The sequence below is a fragment of the Eumetopias jubatus genome, unplaced genomic scaffold (genome assembly GCF_037043125.1).
Source record: "Eumetopias jubatus isolate StellerSeaLion01/CBP00866 unplaced genomic scaffold, mEumJub1_p1.0 scaffold_9, whole genome shotgun sequence".
Lineage (NCBI taxonomy): Eukaryota > Metazoa > Chordata > Mammalia > Carnivora > Otariidae > Eumetopias > Eumetopias jubatus.
In genome coordinates this window covers 112296349-112320595 of record NW_028274815.1, presented here as the reverse complement: position 1 = coordinate 112320595, position 24247 = coordinate 112296349, and the positions used below count along the sequence as shown (strand labels likewise).

Below are 24247 nucleotides of genomic sequence, written 5' to 3'. Positions count from 1 at the left end.
CAAATGTGTAAGAGGGTTCCCCTTTCTCCACAACCTCTCCAACATTTGTTATTTCTTGCCTTGTCAATTTTTACCATTCTGACTGGTATAAGGTGGTATCTCAATGTGGTTATCATTTAAATTTCCCTGATGGATAATGATGATGAACATTTTTCATATGCCTGTTAGGAATTTCTTGTCTTATTTGGAGAAGTGTCTGTTCATGTTTTCTGCCCATTTTTGGACTTGATTATTTGTTTTTTGGGTGTTGAGTTTCAAATGTTTTTTCTAGATCTTGGATATCAGCCCTTTATCTGTAGTGTCATTTGCAAATATCTTCTCCCATTCCGTGGGTTGCCTCTTTGTTTTGTTGACTGTTTCCTTTGCTGTGCAGAAACTTTTGATCTCAATGAAATTCCAAAAGTTAATTTTCACTTTTGTTTCCCTTGCCTTTGGAGACGTGTCTTGAAAGAAGTTGCTGTGGCCGATGTCGAAGAGGTTACTGCCTATGTTCTCCTCTAGGATTTTGATGGATTCCTGTCTCACCTTGAGGTCTTTCATCCATTAGATTTTAAGCTAAAGACTGTAGTTAGAGATACAGAAAGACACTGTATCATTCTTAAAGGGTCTATCCCACAAGGATAGATCCAAGAGGGTCTAATAATTGTAAATACTATGCCCCAACATGGCAGCAGCCTACTACACATGCCAACTGTTAACCAAAATAAAGAGACATATTGATAATAATACATTAATAATAGGTGACCTCAACACTCCACTCTCAGCAATAGACAGATCATCTAAGCAGAAAATCAACAAAGAAACAAGAGCTTTGAATGACACACTGGACCAGATGGACACACTGGACACAGACCACTTGGGCCTGTGTCCCACCTCCTGAGCCAGGACACTTGGTGGTCGTTGGCCTGTGGCTTCAATCTGCACCAGCCTCCACAGAAAGCTACTGAGCTGGAGGAAGAAATGGGTTCTTCAGGGCTTAAAACATTTTGGGGTTGAATGAGGTGTGCTCCAGAAATGACTCCCTATTCCACCCCTTTATTGATGGAATGGTAAACTTAGCCCACATGCACAGTGCAGTGTGGACCTCGGAAATTTTATGTGCTTAGGGTGTGTGGTTGGTTCAGTTGGTGGAGTGAGCAACTTTGATCTTGCGGTTGTGAGTTTGGACCCCAAGTTCAGTGTAGAGATTACTTAAACAAGAAATAAAATCTTTATTAAAAAAAGAAGTTGTGTGTGCTTGCCTCCAACAAAAAGCATCATTTCCTCCATTCTTCCAGGAGAGGAAATGGGTTTTATGTCCCAGAGATCACACTCCCAGGCATATATCTGAGCAAAATGAAGACCATGCCTTCACACAATCTCTGCGTGAATGTTTAGAGCAGCTTTCTTTGTAATGGGCAAAAATTGGCAACATGCAAAATGCCCAGTGATAAGTGAATGGTTGAACAATCTGGTGCATTCCTACCAGGAAATACTACTCAGCAATAAAAAGGAATAACTATCTGCATGTGCACAACTTGTAAGTTTCCAAAGGCATCATGTGGAGTGAACAAAATCAAACTCAAAATGTCCATACTGTGTATTTCCACTTCCACAACATTCTTGAAGTTATAGAGAACAGATTGGCATGTGCCAGAGATTTGGGTGGTGGGGCTGGCTTCACTAAGAAAGGCTAGCACAAGGGTAAGCTCTGCAGCTGTGAAACTGTTCTTTACCCTGAATATGGTGATGACTGCACAAAATACACTTGAGCGAATCAATGGAAACAAAAACTGGGAATGCTACAAGGTTGAGACACTTGATGTAATAAGCACTGGGTGTTATATGTTACTGGTGAAACACTAAATTCTACCGCTGAAACTCATACTACACTATATGTGAACTAACTTTAAATAAAATCTTGAAGGAAAAAAAGATTTAAGCTATAAAACACAATGTCATTGCCATTATAATGTGGATACTGACTATGACGTTATATAAAATTAAAATATTAAGGTGGTGGGGTAGAAATACGCACATGTGCTGTGGGGTCCGTAGTAACAAAGCATTGCATCCCTATCATTCAGAGTTGGAAGTCAGTGAATAATGCCTATGGGTGAGAAGACAAGCTGAGACAATGTAAGCATGCTCTATGATATCTGGCAATAGAATCTAGAAGAATCAGTTAAAAATAATCAAATAAAGGAGTGGAAAATGGTTGCTTCTGGGAGATGGAAAACAGGGAGGTCAGGAAGCTCCAGTTCTCATATGAAGAATGTATAGAATAATTTGCCTCTTGAAGCGTGTGCATGTGCAACTCTAATGAAGGTAAAAACTAATCTAGGTCCTTGAAAAAAGATGGTGGAGGAGTAGGGACCCAATTCCACTGGTCCCCAGAATTGCGCTGGATATCTACCAGACCACTCTGAGCACCCACGAAATCAGCCTGAGCTGTAAGAAGATCTGGATCTCTACAAACAGAATATCGCAGGCGGTTGGTTTCGAGGTACGAAGCTGGGAACCGTGATTCTGCGGGCAGTTATCAGAGGATAAACAGCTGCGGGCAGGAGCCTGGCTGTGGGGATCCTACACTGCTGGGGAGTGACAGCTTCGCGTGCTGGGGACGGGGCACAGACTCGCAGACCGATAGCGGTGGAGAGAGAACTTTAGGGCAGCCCCTGGGGCGGACACCTGAAGCGGCAGGGCCGGCAGGTGCGAACTGGGAGTGGCTGGCGATTTTAGAAGCACAAAGGGCAGAGACGTGCCCAGACCTGGAGGCAGGACTGGGGGTGCTGCGGAGGGGCGCACAACCCAGGACGCTGCAGTTTATAGCAGCACGGACAGAAATGGAGACAAGTGTGGCCTGGAGAGCTCACTGAAGAACAGACTGCGATCTCTCTGCTGAGGCAGAGGGTTGGAAACGGTCTCTTCTGCTCTGACTCTCGGAAGAGATGTGGAAACCAGCCAGGGAAAGGCACCAGAGAACAAAAGCCTCCAAAAACTGGTTCCCACTGAGCCCATCCGCCGCCACAGGGGGCAGGGCAACATCACCCAAACAGGGTTGTCTGAGTAACTGCAGGGCAGGCCCCTCCCCCAGAAGACAGGCTGGGAGAACAAGAGGCCAGCAAGCCTAAGGTCCCAAGAAGACAGGTGCATCTTGCTTGGGTTCTGGTCAATAATTTGGACTCTCAAACACCCATCAACAGAATGACTAGGAGGAGGAACCCCCAAAATAGAAAAGACTCAGAGATTATGACTTATGCAGCAGATTTACAAATGGATGCAGATATAACCAAGATGTCTGAGATGGAATTCAGGCTAGCAATTGTGAAGACAATAGAATCTCTAAGGGCAGAAATGAAAGCTGAATTGGCAAATTTAAAAATGATATCAATGAGACACATTCTGACTCTAGATTGCACCCGCAGGGGCCCGGGAACCACTTACGGGAAGCCCCGGCAGTTCCCCTGTAAATGACTGCTCTCCAGGCTTCCTGATCTGCCCAAATCTCCTACTAGCCCTCCTAGAGCAAGCCGCCCTGCCACCAAGCCAGAGAGAGACACACAGAGAGAGGGAACACAAGCAAGGAGTGGGAGAGGGAGAAGCAGGTTTCCCATGGAGCAGGGAGCCTGATGTAGGGCTCCATCCCAGGTCTCTGGGATCATGAACTGAGCTGAAGGTGCCCCTGTGGTGAATCAAGGAACCCAATCTGTGACAGTCGGTGGTAGGAGGGACCCAAGAGAGCCCACTTAAGGACAGGATTTGGAGCAGGATCACACAGATGCATGGCAGGCAATGAGGACCCCATTACTGATGATGAGCCTTACTAAATACAGAGAAGACATGAAAACCTGAATACACACAATATGGAAGACAGAGACAGTATGTTTAAAAGACTCCTTTTACCCCATGGCTGATGGCATTAATGGCTAAGAGAAAATTGCCACAGACTTATCTGATGACCGGACTTGTTTCACCATCCTGTTTCAAGGAGATGTGTCAACAAAGGCTATAGTTAGGACATTTTTTTCTGTGTGGATACATGAAGTGGGTGGCTGGGTTTTGAGCAAATCTGAAAAGGTCATGGCAACTGTCAGAATAATTGCAAACACCATATGGTGGGTCTGAAATACGGTTCTAACACAGGAAATATGCAGGGAGATCATGGATATGCAGGAAACATGCTCCCAGAGACCATGAGTCTCCAGAATGATTCTTCCCAGGCCTCCACAAGCAACCCTCACCACATCACCTACCGGTGGCATTTTCAAGTTTCTGTACTCTCTATTCCTAAAAAGATTCTCTATCATCTTTTACAAAGAAATTTAATCACAAGCAGAAAAAGTATATAATTTACCTTGATGTACCTATTCCCCAGTTTCAATAAGGATCGATATGTGGCTATTTCCACCGTTCACATATTATTTTGAAGCAGATACCTGATCACGTAACTGGATCTGCAGATATTCTAGTATATATCTCTAGAAGTCAACAACTCTTTTTAAAAACTGCAAAACCAGTATTACAAATAAAATGAACATTTCCTTAGTAAAAAAATGATATCAATGAGATCCAATCTAATCTAGATAATCTAACAGCTTGGTAAGTGAGGCAGAAGAATGAATAAGTGACCTGGAAGACAATTTAATAGATAAAAAGGGAAAAGAGGAGGCCAGGTAAAAACAACTCAGAATCCATGAAAATAGAATCAAAGAAATAAGTGACACCATGAAGCCTTCCAATGTCAGAATTATTGGAATCCTGGAGAGGGTGGAGAGAGAGAGAAGACTACAAGATATATTTGAGCAAATCATAGCTGAGAATGTCTCTAATCTGGGGAATGAAACAAACATTCGTGTCCTAGAGGCAGAGAGGACCCCTCCCAAGATCAAGGAAAACAGGCCAACAGCCCGGCATGTAATAGTAAAACTCGCAAATCTTAGAATGAAGGAAACCATCTTAAGGGCAGTTAGGGGCAAGAGATTCCTTACGTACAGAGGGAGGAACATCAGAATAACATCAGGCCTATCCACAGAGACCTGGCAAGCCAGAAAGGCCTGGCGAGACATATTCAGGGTACTAAACGAGAAGAACGTGCAGCCAAGAATACTTTATCCGGCAAGGCTGTCATTTAGAATGGATGGAGAGATGCGGAACTTCCAAGACCGGCAGAAACTGAAAGAGTATGTGACCCCTAAGCCGGCCCTGCAAGAAATATTAAGGGGGGTTCTATAAAAGGAGAAAGACCCCAAGAGTGATATACAACAGAAATTTACAGGGACAATCTATAAAAACAATGTCTTCACAAGCAACACGATGACAATTAATTCATATCTTTCAATAATCACTCTCAACGTGAATGGCCTAAATGCTCCCATAAAATGGCACAGGGTTGCAGATTGGATAAAAAGACAGGACCCATCCATACGCCGTCTACAAGAGACTCATTTTGAACCTAAAGATACATCCAGACTGAAAGTGAAGGGATGGAGATCCATCTTCCACGCCAGCAGACCTCAAAAGAAAGCTGGGGTAGTAATTCTTATATCAGACAAATTAGATTTTAAACTAAAGTCTGTAGTTAGAGACACAGAAGGACACTATATCATCTTTTTTTTTATTATGTTATGTTAATCACCATACATTACATTATTCGTTTTTGATGTAGTGTTCCATGATTCATTGTTTGCATATAACACCCAGTGCTCCATGCAGAACGCGCCCTCCTTAATACCCATCACCAGGCTAGCCCATCCCCCCTCTCTCCTCCCCTCTAGAACCCTCAGTTTATTTCTCAGAGTCCACTGTTTCTCATGGTTCGTCTCCCCCTCCGATTTCCCCCCCTTCATTCTTCCCCTCCTGCTATCTTCTTCTTCTTTTTTTTTAAACATATAATGTATTATTTGTTTCAGAGGTACAGGTCTGTGATTCAGTAGTCTTACACAATTCACAGTGCTCACCATAGCACATCCCCTCCCCAATGTCTATCGCCCAAGCACCCCATCCCTCTCATCCCCCACCACTCCAGCAACATGTTTGTTTCCTGAGATTAAGAATTCCTCATATCAGTGAGGTCATATGATACATGTCTTTCTCTGATTGACTTATTTCACTCAGCATAATACCGTCCATTTCCATCCATGTCGTTGTAAATGTCAAGATCTCATTCCTTTTGATGGCTGCATAATATTCCATTGTGTATATATACCACCTCTTCTTTATCCATTCATCTGTCGATGGACATCTTGGCTCTTTCCACAGTTTGGCTATTGTGGACATTGCTGCTATAAACATTGGGGTGCATGTACCCCTTCAGGTCCATACATTAGTATCTTTGGGGTAAATACCCAGTTGTGCAATTGCTGGATCCTATGGTAGCTCTATTTTCAACTGTTTGAGGAACCTCCATACTGTTTTCCAGAGTGGTTGCACCAGCTTGCATTCCCACCAACAGTGTAGGAGGGTTCCCCTTTCTCCACATCCCCGCCAACATCTGTCGTTTCCTGACTTGTTAATTTTAACCATTCTGACTGGTGTGAGGTGGTATCTCACTGAGGTTTTGATTTGGATTTCCCTGATGACGAGCGATGTTGAGCACTTTTCCATGTGTCTGTTGGCCATTTGGATGTCTTTTTGGAAAAATGTCTGTTCATGTCTTCTGCCCATTTCTTGATTGGATCATTTGTTCTTTGGGTGTTGAGTTTCATAAGTTCTTTATATTTACCAGCCCTTTATCTGATATGTCATTTGCAAATATCTTCTCCCATTCTGTCGGTTGTCTTTTGGTTTTGTTGACTGTTTCTTTCGCTGTGCAAAAGCTTTTTATCTTGATCAAGTCCCAGTAGTTCATTTTTGCCCCTGCTTCCCTTGCCTTTGGTGATGTTTCTAGGAAGATGTTGCTGTGGCTGAGGTTGAAGAGGTTGCTGCCTGTGTTCTCCTTTAGGATTTTGATGGACTCCTGTCTCACATTTAGGTCCATGTTGAGTCTCTTTTTGTGTGTGGTGTAAGGAAATGTTCCAGTTTCTTTCTTCTGCCTGTGGCTGTCCAATTTTCCAACACCATTTGTTGAAGAAACTGTCTTTTTTCCATTGGACATTCTTGCCTGCTTTGTCAAAGATTAGTTGACCATAGAGTTGAGGGTCCATTTTGGGGGTCTCTATTCTGTTCCATTGATCTATGTGTCTGTTTTGTGCCAGTTCCATACTGTCTTGATGATGACAGCTTTGTAATAGAGCTTGAAGTCCAGAATTGTGATGCCGCCAGTTTTGCTTTTCTTTTTCAACATTCTTCTGGCTATTCGGGGTCTTTTCTGGCTCCATTCAAAAATTTTAGGATTAGGCGGCGGCATTGGTGGCAGCGATATGGGGCCAGAGGCCGGCGGCAGAAGCAGTGCTCACGGGCGGGGGCCTGGGCCCCTGAGCACTCCGCCGCCTAGGGAGCAGGAGCGGAAGCTCTAGCAGGAGAAGATCTCTGGGGTGGTGAAGAGCATCCACTGGAGGCTCCGCAAGAAGTACCGGAAGTGGGAGATTTTGATAAGATCTGGCGAGAACATTGTGAGGATGAGGAAACACTTTGTAAATATGCTGTTGCGATGAAAAATTTGGCAGATAACCATTGGGCAAAAACTTGTGAGTGCGAAGGTCTTATTGAATGGTGTTGTAGTGTATGCAGAGAATATTTCCAAAATGATGGGAAGAGAAAAGCACTTGAAAAAGATGAAAAAAGAGCTGTACTCGCCACTAAGACCACTCCAGCCGTAAATACCCACGAGTCTTCTAAACTTGAAGGTCGTTTAACCAACCTCAGCTTTACAAACCCTGAATTTATAACTGAGCATCCCAGGGGTTACTGCTCACTCCTGCTTGCTGTCTGGAGGCCCAGTGTTTGCTCACCTCCCACTCTGACACTGACAAGCTCATCTCACTGAAGGTTGCTACAGACCACAGGAAAGATCAGATTACTTGATGTTGGCAGCTGCTTTAACCCATTTCTGAAGTTTGAAGAATTTCTAACTGTTGGCATAGACATTGTACCTGCTGTAGAGAGTGTATATAAATGTGACTTCCTGAACTTACAGCTTCAGCAGCCACTCCAGCTTGCACAGGATGCTATAGATGCCTTTTTGAAGCAGCTGGAAAAACCCTATTGATTCTCTTCCTGGAGAACTTTTCCATGTGGTGGTTTTCTCTCTCCTTTCTTATTTTCCATCACCTTACCAACGATGGATTTGCTGCAAGAAAGCCCATGAACTGTTAGTGTTAAATGGTTTATTGCTTATCATCACACCTGATTCCTCCCATCAGAACCGTCATGCTATGATGATGAAAAGCTGGAAGATTGCTATAGAATCCCTGGGCTTTAAATGTTTCAAGTTTTCAAAATTTTCACATATGCATTTGATGGCATTTAGAAAAATCTCCCTAAAAACCACAAGTGACTTGGTTAGTAGGAACTACCCAGTGATGTTATATATTCCTCAAGATTTCAACAGTATAGAAGAGGAGGAATATTCTAACCCTTCCTGCTACTTTCGATCAGATATAGAAGATGAACAACTAGCATATGGTTTCACAGAGCTTCCTGATGCGCCATACGACTCAGATTCTGGAGAAAGTCAAGCCAGCTCTATTCCTTTCTATGAGCTAGAAGATCCCATATTACTTTTAAGTTGATATCAAAGTATAAGGCCCTTTCAGTCCAGACTTCTAAACTAATTGCTTACACTAATCGGAAATACTAACATGAACTCAGTACTTAAAACCTGGTTTGCATAGAAGAAATGCAAAGGTTTACAGAGTTGCAATTTTTTTCTACTTCTGGATTTTAAAATTTATTCTTATATAGAAAGCTTAAAGTTTTATGCAGAGTGACTCCTGTCATAGCAGAAACCACTGCTACTTTAGCATTTAGCACTAAGATATCATAGAAAGGTACCTTTTTTTCTTTAGTGCTATTGTGAAAATGAAGCATAACTTGCTATGTATTTTCCTTTTTTAATCTTTTCAGTGTTGACTTTAAACCATTGCAATGAGAAAGATATGTAGAAAGCTGTAGCTTGCACTTTGATGACTCACAAGTTAAATGTGACACAGAGCTAGATTAGTTTAGTTGTTTTGTGAGGCACTTATTCTCTTTTCTAGCTAAATTGTTATCTGTTACAGAAAGCCATTTTCTGTTCAGTTTTGTCTGATGATCCAGCATTTCCTCAACTTTTTGGAATTTTTTTTTCTCATTTGGCAGCATCAGACATTTGGGGAAAGATTTCCCCCAAGTATGTATTCTAATTTCATTAGTACAGTACAATAAACACCATTGCCAAAGTAGAATGTTCATATCTTTCATATTGATTTAGGCCTTGGTGTTAAGTATATTTAACTGTGAGAGTTCACTCTTACCTTTTTTAAATTTAGGTTTCATTTACAAAATTTTCTATTTAAGCAAGGAACAATACTCAATCCTGACCTGAAACACCTTTGTGAAAGGGTTTGCACTTGTAAGAGTTTATGTTCTGTCTAGACCAACCTTGTTAGGGTTCTCACCTTTCCATTAAGGAGGTGTGCTGCACTACAAGTCTGGAATTATATAGAAAAATTTTAAATTAACCCTCTGCTAGCAATCTCATAAAATGGTTTTGACCTTTCGGTATTCTAATTTCTATCAAAATTCTAGCAGAAAATTTTCTTTGAATATATAAACCATTAGTTGGCTGTGGGAATTTTCCCTTTCCACATTGATAAATGACTTTGTGTTTCTGAATCAGAAGCAGATGATTAAGGAGAAAAATATGTCCAAACAAGACAAAATTAGATTAAATAGCTAAGAACATTTGGTCCACATTGTCTTGTCAGCCAGCAATTGTCATGTAAGCGGTCATTTTTAAGAGTGCTACTGTGTGGATTTTTTTTTCAAGTGGTTATTACGTTAAAATTACCTCATACTGAGGTTTTTGCACTGAAATATCACAGTTTCAGAATTCATGGTTAATGCGTCTGTGTGCGTGTGTGCGTGTGTGTGTGTGTGTGTATTTTTAAAGGAAACTTGCATTTTCGATAGTTAAACTAAATTTAGTTAAACTAAATTTCATAAATGCACTTCTTTACTCTGGTAAAACTGATGTTTTGTGCTTATTGTGAGTTGTTGTAGTTAACTTTGAATGTCAAACTTTATTTAGAAAGACAAAATTACCCTTTAAGATATCAATGTTTGGGTATATATATACCCAATATTTCAAATTAAATTTCACGTTCTAAATTAATCAAAGTAACAGGATTGTAATTAACATAAAAAGTCAGTTGAATGAATGCAATAAATTTTGATTGCTCAAATATGCCAAAAGTAGCTTGAAATGTTTCATTTACTTTCAATAGCTTCAGAGCCCTTAATAATTAAGATTGACTTTTCCTTCCAATTAAGCACTACCGGTAACATCTTTATCTCCCCCAGAAGAAGGGGGAAAAAAACCCCACTGTGTTCAGGTAACACAAAACTGTGTTTTGGTAGTACCTCTTTTACCCATACTGCCCATTTCCCTTGATTTGGCTAAATATGATCTTTAAGGAGAAAACAATGTATCTAATTAAAGTGCTTTGAAAGTAAATGAAAACCATGCTTTTGAGAGGCTGGTGTAAGTATGACCTTGGAGTCAGCCTTTGTGTTAACAGCTAACATGTTGGTGCTATAAATTCTTCTGATTGTTTACAGATGTTGATTCTGCTTATGCTCCAAAGTGTGCATGATGTATTTTAAGTAGTACTTTAAAGAAAAGTCTCTTTATAAAACCTACTCCCACTTAGTATAAATTTGTTTGGATTTATAAATATCATTTGTTACCGTAAATTCAGCTTCATATTAGGTTGGTACAGGAATTAAACTAATACATATTCCACCAAAGCCAATTGAACATTTAAGTGTTAAAATATAAGCAGTCCTGTGGCTTGGTGCCAGATTACATATGTAATGACAAGAGAAGTTAACAAAGCCTTCTAATACTGAATGGGTACTCCTGAGAATGATTTCATTTGGATATAAATAAGTTTTAAGGGGTCTCCCTGTCTCACAACAGGATTCTCCAAAATAATTTGGAGTTTCAAAACTAAATGATCATTTGGTTAGATTCTTCAGGATCATGACTAGATCAAAAATGGTTTATATCATAGTTGCCAAAGGTGGGAGATAGCATACCTGAAAATGTATGTTTGTGTTTGTTGTATTTTTTCACATTTTCTGAACAAAGCACATTTATTAAAATTTTAAATTTTCAAAAAAATATTTTAGGATTTTTTGTTCCATTTCTTTAAAAAAAGTGGATGGTATTTTGATGGGGATTGCATTGAACGTGTAGATTGCTCTAGGTAGCATTGACATCTTCAAAATATTTGTTCTTCTAATCCATGAGCATGGAACATTTTTCCACTTCTTTGTGTCTTCCTCAATATCTTTCATGAGTATTTTATAGTTTTCTGAGTACAGATCCTTTGCCTCTTTGGTTAGATTTATTCCTAGGTATCTTATGGTTTGGGGTGCAATTATAAATGGGATTGACTCCTTAATTTCTCTTTCTTCTGTCTTGTTGTTGGTGTATAGGAATGCCACTGATTTCTGTGCATTGATTTTATATATTGCCACTTTACTGAATTCCTGTATGAGTTCTAACAGTTTTGGGGTGGAGTCTTTTGGGTTTTCCACATAAAGTATCATATCATTTGCAGAGTGAGAGTTTGACTTCTTTGCCAATTCAGAAGCCTTTGATTTCTTTTTGTTGTCTGATTGCTGTGGCTAGGACTTCCAATACTATGTCGAATAGCAGTGGTGATAGTGGACATCCCTGCCGTGTTCCTGAAATTAGGGGGAAAGCTCTCAGTTTTTCCCCATTGAGAATGATATTTGCTGTAGGTTTTTCATAGATGGCTTTTAGGATATTGAGGTCTGTACCCTCTATCCCTATACTCTGAAGAGTTTTGATCGAGAAAGGTTGCTGTACTTTGTCAAATGCTTTTCCTGCATCTATTGAGAGGATCATATGGTTCTTGTTCTTTCTTTTATTAATGTACTGTATCACATTGATTGATTTGTGGATGTTGAATCAAACTTGCAGCCCAGGGATAAATCCCACTTGGCCATGGTGAATAATCCTTTTAATGTACTGTTGGATCCTATTGGCTAGTACTTTGGGGAGAATTTTTGCATCCATGTTCATCAAAGATACTGGTCTGTAATTCTCCTTTTTGATGGGGTCTTTGTTGGGTTTTGGGATCAAAATAATGGTGGGCTCATAAAACGAGTTTGGAAGTTTTCCTTCCATTTCTATTTTTTGGAACAATTTCAGAAGAATAGGTATTAATTCTTCTTTAAATGTTTGCTAGAATTCCCCTGGGAAGCCATCTGGCCCTGGGCTTTTGTTTGTTGGGAGATTTTTGATGACTGCTTCAATTTCCTTAGTGGTTATAGGTCTGTTCAGGTTTTCTATTTCTTCCTGATTCAGTTTTGGTAGTTGATACTCTCTAGGAATGCATCCATTTCGTCCAGATTATCTAATTTGCTGGAATATAGTTGCTCATAGTATGTTCTTATAATTGTTTGTATTTCTTTGGTGTTGGTTGTGATCTCTCCTCTTTCACATTCATGATTTTATTGATTTGGGTCATTTCTCTTTTCTTTTTGATAAGCCTGTCCAGGAGTTTAACAATCTTGTGAATTCTTTCAAAGAACCAGCTCCTAGTTTCATTGATCTGTTCTACTGTTCTTTTGGTTTCTATTTCATTGATTTCTGCTCTGATCTTTATGATTTCTCTTCTCCTGCTGGGTTTAGGCTTTATTTGCTGTTTTTTCTCTAGCTCCTTTAGGTGTAGGGTTAGGTTGTGTATTTGAGACCTTTCTTGTTTCTTGAGAAAGGGTTGTATTGCTATATACTTTCCTTTTAGGACCGCCTTTGCTGCATCCCAAAGATTTTGAACAGTCATGTTTTCATTTTCATTGGTTTCCATGAATTTTTTAAATTCTTCTTTAATTTCCTGGTTGACCCATTCATTCTTTAGTAGGATGATCTTTAGCCTCCATGTATTGAGTTCTTTCCGACTTTCCTCTTGTGATTGAGTTCTAGTTTCAAAGCATTGTGGTCTGAAAATATGCAGGGAATGATCCCAATCTTTAGGTACCGGTTGAGACCTGATTTGTGACCTAGGATGTGATCTATTCTGGAGAATGTTCCATGGGCACTAGAGAAGAATGTGTATTCCGTTGCTTTGGGATGGAATATTCTGAATATATCTGTGAAGTCCATTTGGTCCAGTGTGTCATTTAAAGTCTTTATTTCCTTGCTGATCTTTTGCTTAGATGATCTGTCCATTTCAGTGAGGGGGGTGTTAGTGTCCCCCACTATTATTGTATTGTTGTTGATGTGTTTCTTTGCTTTTGTTATTAACTGCCTTATATAATTGGCTGCTCCCATGTTAGGGGCATCGATATTTACCATTGTTAGATCTTCTTGCTGGATAGACTCTTTAAGTAGGATATAGTGTCTTTCCTCATCTCTTATTATAGTCTTTGGTTTAAAATCTAATTTGTCTGATATAAGGATTGCCACCCACCCCAGCTTTCTTTTGGTGTCCATTAGCATGCTAAATGGTTTTCCACCCCCTCACTTTCAATCTGGGGGTGTTTTTGAGTCTAAAATGAGTCTCTTGCAGACAGCATATCGATGGGTCTTATTTTTTATCCAACCTGATAGCCTGTTTCTTTTGATTGGGGCATTTATCGCATTTAAATTCAGGGTAACTATGGAAAGATATGAATTTAGTGCCATTGTATTGCCTGTAAGGTGACTGTTACTGTTATTGTCTCTGTTCCTTTCTGGTCTATGTTACTTTTAGGCTCTTTCTTTGCTTAGAGGACCCCTTTCAATATTTCTGTAGGGCTGGTTTGGTGTTTGCAAATTCTTTTAGATTTGTTTGTCCTGGAAGTTTATCTCTCCTATTTTCAATGACAGTCTAGCTGGATATAGTATTCCTGGCTGCATATTTGTCTCATTTAGTGCTCTGAATATATCATGCCAGTCCTTCCTGGCCTGCCACGTCTCTGTGGATAGGTCTGCTGCCAATCTAATGTTTCTACCATTGCAGGTTACAGAGCTCTTCTCCCGAGCTGCTTTCAGGATTTTCTCTTTGTCTCAGAGACTCATAAGTTTTACTATTAGATGTCGGGGTGTTGACCTATTTTGGTTGATTTTGAGAGGGTTTCTCTCTGCCTCCTGGATTTTGATGCCTGTTTCCTTCCCCAAATTAGGGAAGTTCTCTGTTATAATTTGCTCCAATATACCTTCTGCCCCTCTCCCTTTCTTCTTCTTCTGGGACCCCAATTATTCTAATGTTGTTTCGTCTTATGGTATCGCTTATCTCTCGAATTCTGCCCTCGTATCCAGTAGTTGTTTATCTCTCTTTTTTCTCAGCTTCTTTATTTTCCATCATTTGGTCTTCTATATCACTGATTCTCTCTTCTGCCTCATTTATCCTAGCAGTTAGAGCCTCCATTTTTGATTGCACCTCATTAATAGCCTTTTTATTATGACTTGGTTAGATTTTAGTTCTTTTATTTCTCCAGAAAGGGTTTCTCTAATAACTTCCATGCTTTTTTCAAGCCCAGCTAGTATCTTTAAAATCATCATTCTGAACTCTATTTCTGACATCTTATACTAATGTCTTTATTGATTAGGTCCCTGGCAGTCAGTACTGCCTTTTGTTCTTTTTGTTGAGGTGATTTTTTTCCATCTTTTCATTTTGTCCAGAGGAGAATAGATGAATGAGAGAAAAAAATGCTAACAGTGTGACAATGTCCCCAGAAAATAGACACTAAAAAAATCAGAAAAGACCTGAAACCAGGGAAAAGGAAAGAAAAAGAAAGAAAAAAGAAAAGAAAAGAAAAAGAAAAAGTTAAAAACAAAACAAAAAAACGAGAATATGATCAAATCTGATCAGGCTGGTGCATAGATCAGTGCCACACACTAGATTTGGGGCATATTTTCATCTGTTAGAAGAAAGTGCCTCCCAAAATTTTAAAGAAAGAAAAACTTATATATGTACAAAAATAAGTGTTAATATGATGAAGGGGTGGAATATGACTGTAAAGATGAAAATTACGAAAGATTATATAAAAGGAATTGATAAGATAAGAAGTTGTTGAAAAAAGAAAGAAGAGGATTAAAAAAAAAGGAGAGAATGTGATCAGGCAGGAGACTAGAAAAAAAACATACACTAGAGATTTAGGGTATATTTTGATCTGTTAGAAGAAACTGTATCCCAAAATTTTAAAGAGAGAACAACTTATATATATATATACAAAAAATAAGGGTAACTACTATGAAGGGATAGAATATGACTCTAAAAATGAAGAATAAAAAAGATTTTTTTTAAGGGATTGATAAGATGTTGGTTGAAAAAGGGAAAAAGAAAAATTCCAAAAAAAAAAAGACAGGTAAAAAAAATTCACTTTGAAAGACTAAAGAATTATGGGAAAAAAGCCATGAATTCTATGTGCAGTATTCCCCTAGTGCTGGGGTTCTGCTGTTCTCATTGATGGGTAAACTTGGTCTTGGCTGGCTGTTCTTGGATCTTCTGGGGGAGGGGCCTGTCACCGTGGTTCCCAAATGTCCTTGCCGGAGGCAGAATTGCCCCGCCCTTGCCAGTCCAGGCTCAGTAATCTGCTCGGGTTTGCTCTTGGGAGCTTTTGTTCCCTGCAAACTTTCCGTACAGATTTGGAGGACGGGAGTGAAAATGGCGTCCTCCCAATCTCTGCCCCAGAGGAGCCAGGAACTCGGGCCCTGCTCCTCATTGTGCCCCCAGAGAAAAGCAGTCAATCACTCTCCTCTCTCCGGTTTCCGGCCGCACTCCGTGCTCACCCGGCCTGTGAGTGAGCATTTCTATCTCTGGCACCCGACCTGGTGTGGAGTCTCTAAACCCAGCCGATTCCTGTGGGGTGCTCCTGCACCACTCCTCCCAGGGGAGGAAGGGGAGTCTCCCTGGATCTGTCACTTGTTGGGTCCCTGCTGGAAGAGCAGTGGCCCGACTGTGCCCCGGATCGCGGTTTATGGCAACCCTGAGCTGAGAGCCCCCTCCTTGGCTCCATCTCTACAGCCGGCTTCCCCGCTCAGATACCTGGGAGCTCTGCCGCACTCAGGCACCCCTGGTCTTTCTGTGACCCCAAGGGTCCCGAGGACACACTGTCCCAGTGAGGGTTCCACCCCACACTTAGCCACTGGAGCAATGTCCCTCAGCGGAGCTGACTTCTAAAGGTTCTGATTTTGTGCTCCACTGCTCCATCACTTGCCAGAAGTGGCCGAAGGAGGCTCCCTCCCCCACCGTCTATCCTCCCGAATATCGCCTCAGATGCACTTCTCCGCACATCCTACCTTCCAGAAAGTGGTCGCTTTTCTGTTCAGAGAGTTGTTGCCATTCTTTTCTTCAATCTCCTGTTGAGTTTGTAGGTGTTCAGAATGGTTTGATCCCTATCCAGCTGAATTCCTGGGACCAGAGGAGATCCAGGTCTCCTACTTCTCTGCCATCTTGCTCCTCTCAGCTCCGACACTATATCATTCTTAAAGAGTCTGTCCAACAAGATCTAACAATTGTAAATATCTATGCCTCCAACATGGGAGCAGCCTTCTACATAAGCCAACTGTTAACCAAAATAAAGACTCATATTGATAACAATACGTTAATTATAGGAGACCTAAATACTCCACTCTCAGCAATAGACAGATCATATAAGGTGAAAATCAACAAAGAAACAAGAGCTTTGAATGATAACACTGGACCAGATGGACTTCATAGATATACACAGAACATTCCACCTAAAACAACAGAACACTCATTCTTCTTGAGCGCACATGGAATTTTCTCCAGATTAGATCACATACTGGGTCACAAATCAGGTCTCAACTGATACCAAAAGATTGAGATTATTCCCTGCATATTTTGAGACAACAATGCTTTAAAACTGGAACTCAATCAGAAGAAAAAATTTGGCAGAAATTCAAACACTTGGAAGCTAAAGACCACTCTGCTCAAGAATGATTGGGTCAACCAGGAAATTAAAGAAGAACTTAAACAATTCATGGAAATCAATGAGAACAAAAACACATCGGCCCAAAACCTATGGGATACTGCAAAGGCGGTCCTAAGCGGGAAATAGCCATTCAAGCCTCATTCAAAAAAATAGAAAAATCCCGAATTCAACAACTAACTCTACACCTTAAAGAACTAGAGAAAAAGCAACAAACGATGCCTAAGCCATGCATTAGAAGAGAAATAATTAAGATTAGAGCAAAGATCAATGAATTAGAAACCAGAAACACAGTAGATTGATCAACGAAACTAAAAGTTGGTTCTTTGAAAGAATTAATAAGATCAATAAACCATTGGCCAGACTTATCCAAGGGAAAAGAGAAAAGACCCAAATTAATAAAATTATGACTAAAAGGGGAGAGATCATGACTAACACCAAGGACATAGAAACAATTATTAGAAATTATTATCAACAACTATATGCCAATAAACTGAGCAATCTGGATGAAATGGAGACCTTCCTGGAAACCTATAAGCTGCTAAGACTGAAACGGGAAGAAATTGACAACCTGAGTAGGCCAATAACCAGTAACGAGATTGAAGCAGTGATCAAAAACCTCCCAAAAAACAAGAGTCTGGAGCCTGATGGATTCCCTGGGGAATTCTACCAAACATTCAAAGAAGAAATAATACCTATTCTACTGAAGCTGTTTCAAAAAATAGAAACAGAAGGAAAACTTCCAAACTCATTCTATGAGGCCAGCATTACATTAATCCCCAAACCAGGCAAAGACCCCATCAAAAAGAGGGATTTCAGACCAATATCCCTGATGAATATGGATTCCAAAATCCTCAACAAAATCCTAGCTATAATAGGATCCAACAAAACATTAAAAGGATCATCCACCACAACCAAGTGAGATTTATCCCCGGGATGCAAGGTGGTTCAACATTCGCAAATCAATCAATGTGATAGAACACATTAATAAGAGGAGGGAGAAGAACCATATGGTCCTCTCAATTGATGCAGAAAAAGCATTTGACAAAATACAACATCCTTTCCTGATTAAAACTCTTCAGAGTGTAGGGATAGAGGGAACATTCCTCAAGTTCATAAAATCCATCTATGAAAAACCCGCAGCAAATTTCATCCTAAATGGGAAAAAGCTGAGAGCCTTTCCCTTAAGGTCAGGAACACGTCAAGGATGCCCACTCCACCACTATTGTTCAACATAGTACTAGAAGTCCTGGCAACAGCAATCAGACAACAAAAAGAAATAAAAGGTATTCAAATTAGCAAAGAAGAAGTCAAACTCTCTCTTTTCGCAGATGACATGATACTTTATGTGGAAAATCCAAAAGACTGTACCCCCAAATTATTAGAACTCATACAGCAATTCAGTAATGTGGCAGGATACAAAATCAATGCACAGAAATCAGTTGCTTTCTTATACACTAAAAATGCAACTGTAGAAAGGGAAATTAGAGAAACTATTCCATTTCAATAGCACCAAAAACCATAAGATACCTAGGAATAAACCTAACCAAAGAGGTAAAGAATCTATACTCTAGGAACGACAGAACACTCCTGAAAGAAATTGAAGAAAACACAAAAAGATGGAAAAAATATTCCATGCTCATGGTTTGGAAGAATAAACATTGTTAAAATGTCTATGCTACCCAGAGCAATCTATACCTTCAATGCCATCCTGATCAAAATTCCAATGACGTCTTTCAAAGTGTTGGAACAAACAATCCAAAAATTTGTATGGAATCAGAAAACTCCGAATCACCAAGGAAATGTTGAAAAAGAAAAACAAAGCTGGGGGCATCACGTCGCACAATTTCAAGCTATATTACAAAGTTGTGATCGCCAAGACCGCATGGTACTGGCACAAAAACAGACATATAAATCAATGGAACAGAATAGAGGGCCCAGATATGGACCCTCAACTCTATGGTCAAAAAATCTTTGACAAAGCAGGAAAAAAACATGCAATGGAAAAAAGACAGTCTCTTCAATAAATGGAGCTGGGAAAATTGGACAGCCACATGCAGAAGAATGAAACTTGACCATTCTCTAACACCATACACAAAGATAAATTCAAAATGGATGCAAGACCTCAATGTGAGACAGGAATCCATCAAAATCCTAGAGGAGAACATAGGCATTAACCTCTTCGACATTGGCCACAGCAACTTCTTTCAAGATACATCTCCAAAAGCTAGTGAAACAGAAGCTAAAATGAACTTTTGGGACTTCATCAAGACAAAAAGCTTCTGCACAGCAAAGGAAACAGTCAACAAAACAAAGAGGCAACACACAGCCTGGGAGAAGATATTTGCAAATGACACTACAGATGAAGGGCTGGTATCCAAGATCTATAAAGAACTTCTCAAACTCAACACCCAAAAAACAAATAATCAAGTCAAAAAATGGGCAGAAGACATGAAAAGACACTTCTCTGAAGAAGACATACAAATGGCTAACAGACACATGAAAAAATGTTCATCATCATTAGCCATCAGGGAAATTCAAATCAAAAGCACATGGAGATACCACCTTACACCAGTTAGAATGGCAAAAATGGACAGGGAAAGAAACAACAAATGTTGGAGAGGTTGTGGAGAAAGGGGAACCCTCTTGCACTGTTGGTGGGAATGCAAGTTGGTAGAGCCACTTTGGAAAACCGTGTGGAGGTGCCTCAAAAATTTAAAAATAGAGCTACCCTATGACCCAGCAATTGCACTCCTGGGTATTTACCCCAAAGACACGGATGTAGTTGGGGGGGGTGGAGCAAGATGGCAGAGGAGTAGGAGACCTGGATTTCGTCTGGTCTCAGGAATTCAGCTGGATAGGGATCAAACCATTCTGAACACCTACGAACTCAACAGGAGATCGAAGATAAGAATAGTAACAACACTCTGAACAGAAAAGCGACCACTTTCTGGAAGGTAGGATGTGCAGAGAAGTGAATCCAAGGCGATATTCCGGAGGAGAGACGGAGGGGGAGGGGGCGTCCGTCGGCCGCTTCTGGCAAGTGATAGAGCTGCGGAGCACAAAATCAGAACTTTAGAAGTCGGCTCCACTGAGGGACGTCACTCCAGTGGCTAAGCGGGGGGTGGAACCCTCGTGGGACAGTGTGGTCTCAGGACCCTCGGGGTCACAGAAAGAGTGGGGGTGCCTGAGTGCGGCAGAACTCCCAGGTATCGGAGCGGGGAAGCCGGCTGCAGAGACGGAGCCGAGGCGCGGGCTCTCAGCTTGGGGTTGCCATAAACTGTGATCCGCAGCCCAGTCGGGCCACTGCTCCTCCAGCAGGGACCCAAAAAGCGGCAGAGCTGGGGAGACTCCCCTTCCTTCCCTGGGAGGAGCGGCACGGAAGTGCACTGCAGCGATCTGTTGGGTTTGGAGACTCCACACGGGGTCGGGTGCCAGACATAGAAACGCTCGATCACAGACCGAGTGAACATGCAGTGTGGCCGGAGACCAGGGAGACGGGAGTGACTGCTTTTCTCTGGGGGCGCACTGAGGAGCGGGGCCCCGAGTTCTCAGCTCCTCCGGGCGGAGATTGGGAGGCCACCATTTTCACCCTGGTCCTCCAAAGCTGTACCGAGAGCTTGCAGGGAACAAAAGCTCCTGAGAGCAAACCGGAGCAGCTTACTTAGCCCGGACCGACAAGGGCGAGGCAATTCCGCCTCTGGCAAAGACATTTGGGAACCACGGCAACAGGCCCCTCCCCCAGAAGATCAGCAGGAACTGCCAGCCAAGACCAAGTTTACCGATCAAGGAGAACGGGAGAACTCCAGCGCTAGGGGAATACTGCACATAGAATTCATGGCTTTTGGGCGCCTGGGTGGCTCAGATGGTTAAGCGTCTGCCTTCGGCTTAGGTCATGATCCCAGGGTCCTGGGATCGAGTCCCGCATCGGGCTCCCTGCTCCTTGGGAGCCTGCTTCTCCCTCTGCTTCTCTCTCTCTCTCTCCCTCTCTCTCTCCCTCTCTCTCTCCTCCTCTGTCTCTCATGAATAGATAACTAAAATCTTAAAAAAAAAAAAGAATTCATGGCTTTTTTACCATAATTCATTAGTTTTTCAAAGTTAATTTTTTAACTGTTTTTTTTTGAATTTTTCTTTTTCCCTTTTTCAAACAACATCTTATCAATCCCTTTTTTAAAAAAACATTTTTTATTTTTCATTTTTAGAGTCATATTTTTATCCCTTCATAGTAGTTACCCTTATTTTTGGCATATATATATATATATAAGTTGTTCTCTGTTTAAAATTTTGAGATACAATTTCTTCTAACAGATCAAAATATACCCTAAATCACTAGTATATGGCTTTGTTCTAGTCTCCTGCCTGATCACATTCTCTCCCTTTTTTTTTCTTTTTTCTTTTTCTTTTTAAATCTTCTTCTTTCTTTTTAAAAACAACTTATCAAGTCCTTTTATAAAATCTTTTATAATTTTCATCTTTAAGTCATCTGCCATCCCTCCATTGTATCAACCCTTATTTTGTACATATATAAGTCTTTCTTCCTTTAAAATTTTAGCAGGCACTTTCTTCTAACAGACCAAAATATGCCCAAAAGCTAGTGTGTGGCACTGATCTATGCACTAGCCTGATAATATTTGATCATATTCTGGGTTTTTGTTTTGTTTTGCTCTGTTTTTGTTTGTTTTTATCTTTTTCTTTTTCCTTTTTTTTTTTTTCTCTTCTTTCTTTCCCTTTCTTGTCCCCTGGTTTCAGGTCTTTTCTGATTTGTATAGAGTATATTTTCTGGAGACGTTGTTAACCTGTTAGCATTCTGTTCTCTCATTCATCTGTTCTCCTCTGGACAAAATGACAAGACGAAAAAATCATCTCAGCAAAAAGAACAAGAGGTAGTACCATCTGCCAGGGACCTATTCAATACTGACATTAGTACGATGTCGGACCTAGAGTTCAGAATCATGACTTTAAAGATACTAGCTGGGCTTGAAAAAAGCATGGAAGTTATTAGAGAAACCCTTTCTGGAGAAATAAAAGAACTAAAATCTAACCAAGTCAAAATCAAGAAGGCTATTGATGAGGTGCAATCAAAAATGGGGGCACTAACTGCTAGGATAAATGAGGCAGAAGAAAGAATCAGCGATATAGAAGACCAAATGATGGAAAATAAAGAGGCTGAGAAAAAGAGAGATAAACAACTACAGGATCACGAGGGCAGAATTTGAGAGATAAGCGATATGATAAGACAAAACAACATTAGAATAATTGGGATCCCAGAAGAAGAAGAAAGAGAGAAAGGGGCAGAAGGTATATTGGAGCAAATAATAGCAGAGAACTTCCCTAATGTGGGGAAGGAAACAGGCATCAAAATCCAGGAGGCACAGAGAACCCCTCTCAAAATCAATAAAGATAGGTCAACACCCCGACATCTAATAGTAAAACTTATGAGTCTCAGAGACAAAGAGAAAATCCTGAAAGCAGCTCGGGAGAAGAGATATGTAACCTAAAATGGTAGAAACATTAGATTGGCAACAGACCTATCCACAGAGACCTGGGAGGCCAGAAAGGACTGGCATGATATCTTCAGAACACTAAACGAGAAAAATATGCAGCCAAGAATACTATATCCACCTAGGCTATCATTGAAAATAGAAGGAGAGATAAAAAGATTCCAGGACAAACAAAAACTAAAGGAATTTGCAAACACAAAACCAGCCCTACAAGAAATATTGAAAGACGTCCTCTAAGCAAAAAGAGAGCCTAAAAGCAGCATAGATCAGAAAGGAACACAGACAATATACAGTAACAGTCACCTTACAAGCAATACAATGGCACTAAATTCATACCTTTCAATAGTTACCCTGAATGTAAATGGGCTCAATGCCCCAATCAAAAGACACAGGCTATCAGATTGGATTACAAAACAAGACCCATCAGTATGTTGTCTGCAAGAGACTCATTTTACACCCAAAGACACCCCCAGATTGAAAGTGAGGGGGTGGAAAACCATTTACCATGCTAATGGACACCAAAAGAAAGCTGGGGTGGCAATCCTTATACCAGACAAATTAGATTTTAAAACAAAGACTGTAATAAGACATGAGGAAGGACACTATATCCTATTTAAACGATCTATCCAACAAGAAGATCTAACAATTGTAAATATCTATGCCCCTAACATGGGAGCAGCCAATTATATAAGGCAATTAATAACAAAAGCAAAGAAACACATTGACAACAACACAATAATAGTGGGGGACTTTACAATCAGAGAAAGACATGTATCATATGACCTCACTGATATGAGGAATTCTTAATCTCAGGTAACAAACTGAGGGTTGCTGGAGTGGTGGGGGGTGGGAGGGATTGGGTGGCTGGGTGATAGACATTGGGGAGGGTATGTGCTATGGTGAACACTGTGAATTGTACAAGACTGATGAATCACGGATCTGTACTTCTGAAACAAATAATGCAATATATGTTAAGAAAAAAAAAAAAGAAGAAGATAGCAGGAGAGTAGAATGAAGGGGAGTAAGTCCGAGGGGGAGACGAACCATTAGAGACGATAGACTCTGAAAAACAAACTGAGGGTTCTAGAGGAGAGGGGGGTGGGGGGGTTGGGTTAGCCTGGTGATGGGTTAGCCTGGTGATGGGTATTAAAGAGGGCATATTCTGCGTGGAGCACTAGGTGTTATGCACAAACAATGAATCATGGAACACTAAATCAAAAACTAATGATGTAATGTATGGTGATTAACATAACAATACAAAATTATTAAAAAAAAGACACAGATGTAGTGAAAAGAAGGGCCATATGCACCCCAATGTTCATAGCAGCAGTGTCCGCAATAGCCAAACACATTTATAGGGTGGTTTGCTATATGGCAAACGTGTCTGTGCCAACTAGTGAGTGCTGGATAATTTATCCCAAAGGAAGAAAAAATATAAGATCCCTATCATTTATAATATACACACACACACACACGCACAGTTCAGGAGGATAAAGCTAGATCAAAGGTATAAATGGAAAGAACAAAATCTCATCAAAAAATAAAATTTTTTTTTGTATTACAAAAGCTCCCAAAGGACACTAACACTCCTGCTCTGTGGACCAAAGCAGAGGAGTTAAAGGGACGCTCCTACTTGTGCCCATGGAAACAGAGAGAAAAATGCTCATTGCAAAGTTGTATTACCCAAACAACAGATAGAGCTTTCATACCATCCT

The 24247-nt window shown here is 40.6% G+C and overlaps 3 pseudogenes across 2 annotated transcripts in view; 1 reads left to right on the top strand and 2 right to left on the bottom strand.

The window, feature by feature from the left end:
* LOC114203865 (signal-regulatory protein beta-1-like) overlaps positions 1-24247 on the bottom strand; it is a 65110-nt pseudogene that overhangs the window by 14111 nt on the left and 26752 nt on the right. The window lies entirely within an intron of this gene.
* Positions 1-24247, bottom strand: part of LOC114203374 (signal-regulatory protein beta-1-like) — a 53453-nt pseudogene that overhangs the window by 15472 nt on the left and 13734 nt on the right. Inside the window, exon 3 of the transcript XR_015768993.1 lies at positions 8055-8209. The product of XR_015768993.1 is annotated as a signal-regulatory protein beta-1-like (transcript). The remainder of the gene's footprint in view (positions 1-8054; positions 8210-24247) is intronic.
* On the top strand, positions 7341-8651 carry LOC114220732 (S-adenosylmethionine sensor upstream of mTORC1-like; annotated as a pseudogene).